The sequence below is a fragment of the Silene latifolia genome, chromosome 3 (genome assembly GCF_048544455.1).
Source record: "Silene latifolia isolate original U9 population chromosome 3, ASM4854445v1, whole genome shotgun sequence".
Classification (NCBI taxonomy): Eukaryota; Viridiplantae; Streptophyta; class Magnoliopsida; order Caryophyllales; family Caryophyllaceae; genus Silene; species Silene latifolia.
The window spans coordinates 150,964,527-150,972,665 of NC_133528.1; positions in this window are offsets into that span (position 1 = coordinate 150,964,527).

Consider the following 8,139-nt stretch of genomic DNA (forward strand, 5'->3'; position numbering starts at 1 on the left):
TGTAGAAAATGGAAAAATAAAAATAGTCTAAAACTCGAAAATCATAGTAAAAATTTTATTATTTAGATAATCATATACAACCTTTGCAAAAAAAAAAAAAAAAAAAAAATTCTTAAAAATAGGTCAAATTAATTTACGTGCATGGAAAATAAAGGTGATCAAGATGGTAATAAGATTTTCAATGTCAAGTTTATTGACACTCAAAATATTGCCGTCGATGCGAAGGAATTCAAATCTGTAGTTCAAACCCTGACGGGAAAGGATTCTCCAGTTTCATGGATTGAATCGAACTTTGCAGAGAGTTCAAGCAACGCTTCCCGTAAGGAATTGAAGAGGAAACTCGAAACTCCTAGCAAAAACGATGTAACAGTCGATCGTGAAGTCCAAAGTACGTCGAATTATGTAAACAAGCAGAAATATATGATACCAGGAAATAATGAACGTGATATTATTAGATTAGCTGAGTCGTTTAATATTATTGAAAGTAGTCATGCGCCTATAAACGTAAAAAGTACTGAATCGAACTTTGCTGAAAGTTCATGCAACGCTTCACGTAAGAAATTGAAGAGGAAGCTCGAAACTCCTAGTAAAAATGATGCAACACTTGATCATGAAGTCGAAAATAAGTCGAATGATGTAAACAAACAGAAATGTATGTTGTTAGGAAATAATGAACGTGATGATAGATTAGCCGAGTTTTATAATGTTCTTGAAAGTAGTCATGCTATAAGCGTAAAGGACGATTCATTAATGGTCGAGCACAGTGGCGGAGCCAGGAACGTCCCTGCTAGCTCTCCCCTAACTATGTCATCGCTCGAGCTTGACCAATTGCTAGAAAATCTTCCAGATATAGAAGAGTTGGAAAACTGGCCATGGGATTCACACAAATAGCGAGCGTAGTTAAAGTAGAAGATGATGATAAGGGCTTAATTAGGGCTTATTTTCCTTGACTCGGTTGGTAGATCTAGAACAGATACCGCCTTGGCAACCTGTGTCCGGTCCTTGAATATCCCATTCTTCCGGGACGGTCTTATCTGTTGGAGTTAGTGCTTCAAAAGAAGCAAATGGTAATTCCCAATTTATTCATGGGATAGTTTTCCAAATTGATTGTGAATTCTCTGATCATGCTTGATTTATGAGATTTTCCACATTGATTGTGTAGTATCCTAAAATTACCATTTTACGATACTAACTTTGTGATTTACCATACCCATTTCACTACTATATAAACCCATCCCTACCACACACAAAAGATACAACAATGATTTCCTCTTGTATTTCTCTCTAAATATTTCTCTTGTGCTAAGCTGATATTTGGCAACGTTCTGCAAGTAGTCCTCATTCTGAGTCTTTGTCATGCACCTTAGACTCAGACGTCGTGTAACCCTGGGGGTTGGTTTCCAAGAGTCCGTGTGTATCGAGCGGGGCAAATTCAACTTTAGGGCAGTGATTCTATCACGCCACGACATCTTTAACTACTTTTTTGGTAGTATAGAAACTTCGGGTCATGATATTATCATCGAGGAAAGATTCCTCAAGGAACGAGGCAATGCCATCAACAGCAACAAATGACATATTAAAAATTTTATTATTTAAAAAAAAAAATTCTTAAAAATAGGTCAAATTAATTGACGTGCATGGAAAATAAAGGTGATCAAGATGGTAATAAGATTTTCAATGTCAAGTTTATTGACACTCAAAATATTGCCGTCGATGAAGGAATTCAAATCTGTAGTTCAAACCCTGACGGGAAAGGATTCTCCAGTTTCATGGATTGAATCGAACTTTGCAGAGAGTTCAAGCAACGCTTCCCGTAAGGAATTGAAGAGGAAACTCGAAACTCCTAGTAAAGATGGTGTCACACTCGATCATGAAGTCCGAAATAAGTCGAATGATGTAAACAAACAAAAATATATGGTACCAGGAAATAATGAACGTGATATTATTAGATTAGCTGAGTCGTTTAATATTATTGAAAGTAGTCATGCGCCTATAAGCGTAAAAAGTACTGAATCGAACTTTGCTGAGAGTTCATGCAACGCTTCACGTAAGAAATTGAAGAGGAAGCTCGAAACTCCTAGTAAAAATGATGTAACACTCGACCATGAAGTCGAAAATAAGTCGAATGATGTAAACAAACAGAAATATATGTTGTTAGGAAATAATGAACGTGATGATAGATTAGCCGAGTTTTATAATGTTCTTGAAAGTAGTCATGCTATAAGCATAAAAGACGATTCATTAGCCAGGAGCGTCCCTGCTAGTCCTCTACTAACTCCGTCATTGCTCCAGCTTGACCAATTGCTTGAAAATCTTCCAGATATAGAAGAGTTGGAAACCTGGCCATGGGATGACTAAAGTAGTCTCCATGTTATATGTGAAGAAATCCAAAGTTCCCACATGTGAGGGTTGTCCCACATTGATAAAAGAGAAGAAGAATTACCACTTTATAAGGTAAGGAGCTACTCTCTCTATCGCCAATTGGTTTTAGAGTGGAACCCTCTTGGGCCTACGTTGTGGACTCTTTCTCCTCTCTTTGGGTGCGGCCCAGGCCCGTTGTTAAATCTATATATATATATAAAAGAGAGTTTTTTCGAGCGATTCTAGAGCGTCCACATCATCAAAAATTAATTTAGGAAAGTTTCATAAATAATATTTTTCACATAAAAAATAAAGTAGAGAATCTTTTAATTATTATAATATCTATATTTTATATTTTATATTCATGAGAAGTTTCTAATTTTTATATAAAAACTTTGACATTTTATCTGGCAAAAAAATGTTGTTATAAAAATTATGAAAGTAATATAATTTGATTCGTGGTAAAAAATGCTTTCATTAGAGTATAGATTTCATATGATTTGCACATACGAGTATTAAAGATGGTGTACTTCTTTTAATATGTTATATGTCCCAAATTGAAAAACAATGTTAGTGTGGTGATTATAATACGTATAAATTATATAATTCTCCCACATCGAAAGATTAACATAAGATGGGTAATCCTATGATTATAAATAGGAGTCATCATTGGAACCTATATACCAACCAAAAACCTTTTGAGCCTCTTAAGTATTGTTTTGGAGATCTCTTAAGAGTTTATATCATTATCTTCACAGTATGATATATACATATTTTTTCTATATTATGTATTATATTCAAGTGATGTTTATAATCTTTATATAAAAACTTATACATCTCATTTGCGAAAAAAAGTATTATAAAAAAAACGTGCGAATATTAATAATAGTACTCCCTCCATTCAAGACCAAATACAACATTTTCATTTACACACTTGGAAAGACACAAATTACAACGTAAATATCTTTAAGTTTACATTATAAAAAATTTAAAGTTTGATATTCTCATTGTACTTTATAAGTGAATCAAATAAGATCCTACATGACCATATTTTGTCTTACATATTGCAAGGAATCGTAAAGATTCTATTCGTTCATGAATAGAGTAAAAAAAGGAATGTTGTATTTGGTCTTGAATCGAGGGAGTATAGTATTTGCTCATTATTATTAACCTCGGTTAGATGTCGAATTATGTGCGAAAAAGATGGTGTATTTCTAAGTATGTTATTTGTCCCACATTGAAAAATATGTTGGTGTGGTGAATATATTACGTATAAATAATAGAATTGTCCCACATCGAAAGTTTAGCATAGGTGATCATATGATTATAAATAGAAAGCATCCTTAGAAGTTAGAACCTAAATACCAACCCAAAACCTTCTAAGTCTCTTAAGCATTGTCTTGGAGAGTTCTTAAGAGTTTATATCATTAACTCCACGATATGATATATATATATATATATATATATATATATATATATATATATATATATATATATATATATATATATATATATATATATATTTTTTTATATTATGTCCAAGTGGTGTTTATAATTTTTATATAAAAACTTATACATCTCATTTAGCAAAAAAGTAACATAATTTTTTTTTTTTTAAAAATCATATAATTAGATTCGTGGTAAATAAATGTTAGCATTAGAATATAGTATCATATTATTTGCACATATTTTAATTACGATAAGAAGTTAAAAAAAAATGTACTATACGAATATTAATAAATAGTACTCCTATAGTATTTGCTTATTATTATTAAACTGGGTTAGATGTCGAATTAGGTGTGAAAAAGATGGTGTATTTCTAAGTATATTGTTTGTCCCACATTGAAAAATAATATAGGTGTAGTAAATATACTACATATAAATAGTTGAATTATCCCACATTAGAAGATTATCATGAGGTGAGGTATCACATGATTATAAATATGAGTCATAACTTAGGGGTATCGACCCAAAATCTTTTGAATCGCTTAAAAATTATCTTAGAGTGTTCTTATAAGAGTTTGTATTAACGGCAAACCTTAGTTACAACAATACCATACAAATATTAATCACGTAGATATTTATAAAAGCGATTATATATTACTATATTAGTGATATTATAATGTTTATTTTAAGACAATCGATAGTATAATAATTTTATTTAAGAGAAAGTCATAATTAAAAAATAAAATGGGTGCTAAATATACATAAATTTGTTTGTGTCATATAATGATAATCTCTGCACTAAAATAGAAAATTTATGAAAATGGAAAAAAAACGTACGAATATAAATAGATAGTATAATATTTTCTCATTATTAAATCGGGTTGGATATCGAAATAGGTGCAAAAAAGATGGTGTACTTTTTCGTGTGTTATTTGTCCCACATTGAAAAATAATGTAGGTGAGGTAAATATACTACATATAAATAGTTGAATTGTCCCACATCAGAAAATTATCATAAGGTGGGGTGATCTTAAAACTTAATTTAGGAAAGTATTATAAATAATATTTTTTGATGTAAAAAATAAAGTGGAGAATCTTTTAATTATTATAAAATTTATTTCCTATATTATATTCAAGTGATGTTTCTAATTTTTATATAAAAAATTTTACATTTCATTTGGCAAAAAAATATCATTAAGAAAATTATGAAAATAACATAATTTGATTCGTGGTAAAAATGATATCATTAGCGTGTAAATTTCATATGTTTGTACATATATAAAATTGTGTACTTCTTAGTATGTTATATGTCTCATATTGAAAAATAATGTAGGATTATATAAAAATAATAGAATTGTCCCACATCGAAAGATTAACATAAGATGTAGTGGTCTTATGATTATAAATATGAGGCATCCTTGAAACTTAGGTATCAACCTAACATCTTTTGCGTCTCTTAAATAAGATGTTTTGACTTTTGATCATATCTAAATAAATGATTAGACATAAGATGTAAATATTAAGACCTTATAACCAATTTTTTTTAACTAAGTTAATTACCCTGTTGCAACGCACGGGCATCCAAACTAGTTTAACATGGTATCAGAGCTCATGGCTAAAGACCTGGGTTTCATGGGCCAAAGTTTGTAGTCGGACTGAGTTAATACTGGGCCATGTTTACAGCTGGACGAGCAAAGTTGCTGAGTAAAAGAGAGGAAGAATTACCACTTATCGCCAATTGGTTTTAGAGTGGAACCCTCTTGGGCCTACGCTGTAGACTCTTTCTCCTCTCTTTGGGTGCGGCCCAGGCCCGTTGTTAAATTTAACATTATATATGTTCCGTACATTTTTAAAAATTCTTTTATACGGAGTATATTTTAAGGCGTGTATATAATCAGTTAGAATAGAGTAAGTATTTTCTCAGCTGTGTAAGCTTAGGACATTGTTTAGCGCCCTTTTGCTCATACCTACGTTTTTTTTTAATTACTGAGTTTTGTTAAATTTTACATGTGGATTTTTAGTATTTGACGTAATTTAAAATATTTAATGTTTTTTTTTTTTTTTTTTTTTTTTTTTTTTTTTTTTCGGATTTATTACACCTTTTTACTTGGTTCACTTTTAAGGTATTCCGGACCCTTATTAAGTTTTACTTCGTTTTTCAAAATCGTTTTAATCTTTATTCTCGATTTAAAGTCCAGTTTTAATAAAAAAAATCCGGACTCCGATTTTAAACCTTATAAGTTTACCTGAGTTTTGTACTATGTTTCACTCCCCTTTTATTTTTCACTTTTTTCTTTTATATATTTTTTCGCTTTTTGAGGTTTGCATTTACCCATGGACGGTTCTAAAGGATGATTCATGTTAGCCGACCCCAAATCATTTTGGAATTAAGACTCTGATGTTGTTGTTGTTGTACTGTCCCATGCACCTATATAGAACAAATTTGGTTGTGCAGTAGGAGCCAAAGACCAGGCCAACTCTGATCAGAAGCCAGGCCACAACCTAAGCCAGCCAGGCCACAGCCTCACCCACAATGCTCTGATAACAGCCACTGCCAGGCCTATTTTGGAGGGCAACAAGTACCAATACTGGCCAAATTAAACCACCATCTACCTCCATGGCTAGCTGAAACCTTGTTCAACTAAGTCCAAAAAAGTCTTAAGGAGCCATGACAAATTCACATTGCAAATCATGTTCAACTAAGTCCAAAAAAGTCTTAAGGAGCCATGACAAATTCACATTGCAAATCACAGAAATTCAAGCTGAAATAAGGTGCAGAAAAGGACAAAATGCATAAAGTAAATTACCATTTCTGGCTAAATAAATGGGGAGCTGTTGGCAAGGTCCTTTTGGCTTGTCTTACCATATTTCAGATATCACATAGAGCCAAGGTCAAGGCCTCAATTGAAACAACTCGTCCATATACTCCCAGCCAAGGAAGAACATCAGCTAAGGAAGCAACCTATCACTATCACTTGCAACTTCTTTTGTTTTGTTTCAGTTTGCCTTTAAATTATTTCGTGATCATTTGTAATATATTTCAAGTACTTTGTTTGTATCCTAAGACCTAATCATAGCCCTTAGATGAGATTTCTAGGGTTGCTTTGTAATAGAACAACAATGAGAGGCCTATAAAGGGACCTCTACCTCATCTACATTGAGGTAACTTTTTTGATGAATTAAAACCCGAAGTTTTCTCTCAAATTTAAACCTCTTTAACTTGTGCTTCAACTGTAGTTAAGAGTCAGGCTGTTAACATCTTGTGCTTAGACTGTAGATGTTGAACAAAGTCGGTTAGTGAAGCATAATCAATCATTTGCTCAGACTGTGGGTTATTTATCTTTGATGTTGATTTAAGTTGAATTTTATTTGTGCTTTGTCTCCATGTGGTAATTTTCAATTTGAGTCATCCAAATTGTTAGCTTGCTTCCATGTGAATGTTCAATGGGATTTGAGTTGACAATTATATCATTTGGTCCTTAGCTTGTTCAGTCTCAAAAATCAATCATGTGTCCAATTTGTCAGAGTTCATCTGTCAATTTGACTTTAGCAATTTATTAAAAATATTTGGAGTGCCTTAAAAATCTTGAAATTTTACTCAAAGTCAGTTTACTCATTGAAGAAATTTGTCACCAAATTTCATGAATTAGGAGGTCATTTGGCATTATATTCAAATTTACAAACTTTATTGCATTAGAGAATACTGTGTCAAAGTTCTTGCTAGATTAACTTCATTTTTGTCAAGACCTTGGGTAATACACTGCAGGTTGCATGAAAATAGATCACTTTGAGCATAAAAAAGGGAGTTTACCACACTCGATCGATTCCAAATTCATAAAATTTTAAGTATGTGTAGAAGACTATTATCAATTTATCATATAAAAAAGTGTAAATAGTCGTAGTACTTATTTCATTCATTAGAATTTTATTTGTAAATAGATCACTTTGAGCTTAAAAAAGTGTAAATAGTCGCAAAATAGTGATGTTTAGTAGGCCGAGTTGGGTGACTGCAGCCCAGACATGGCCCAAATATGGAATCGGGCGAGCCACCATCGTGCCTGCTTCTTCCAGCTTGAGCCTAACCCACTAATTAAGTAACAAGCCAAAGCGGGCCGGGCTAGGCCTTCTTATTTCTTGGTGTTGGACAGGGCTGAGCTAAGGAAGCAATTGTACTAGCCCGACCCACAAGCTAGACGTGCTAAAAAAATTTGTCCCATAGGTATGAGCTCGACCGGACTAACTGAACAACCCTAACTACATAGCTCTGTCGATGCACCTAATGACGGGTAGTAAACTAATAAAACTCGTAATAGACCCTAGATCAGTAGATCA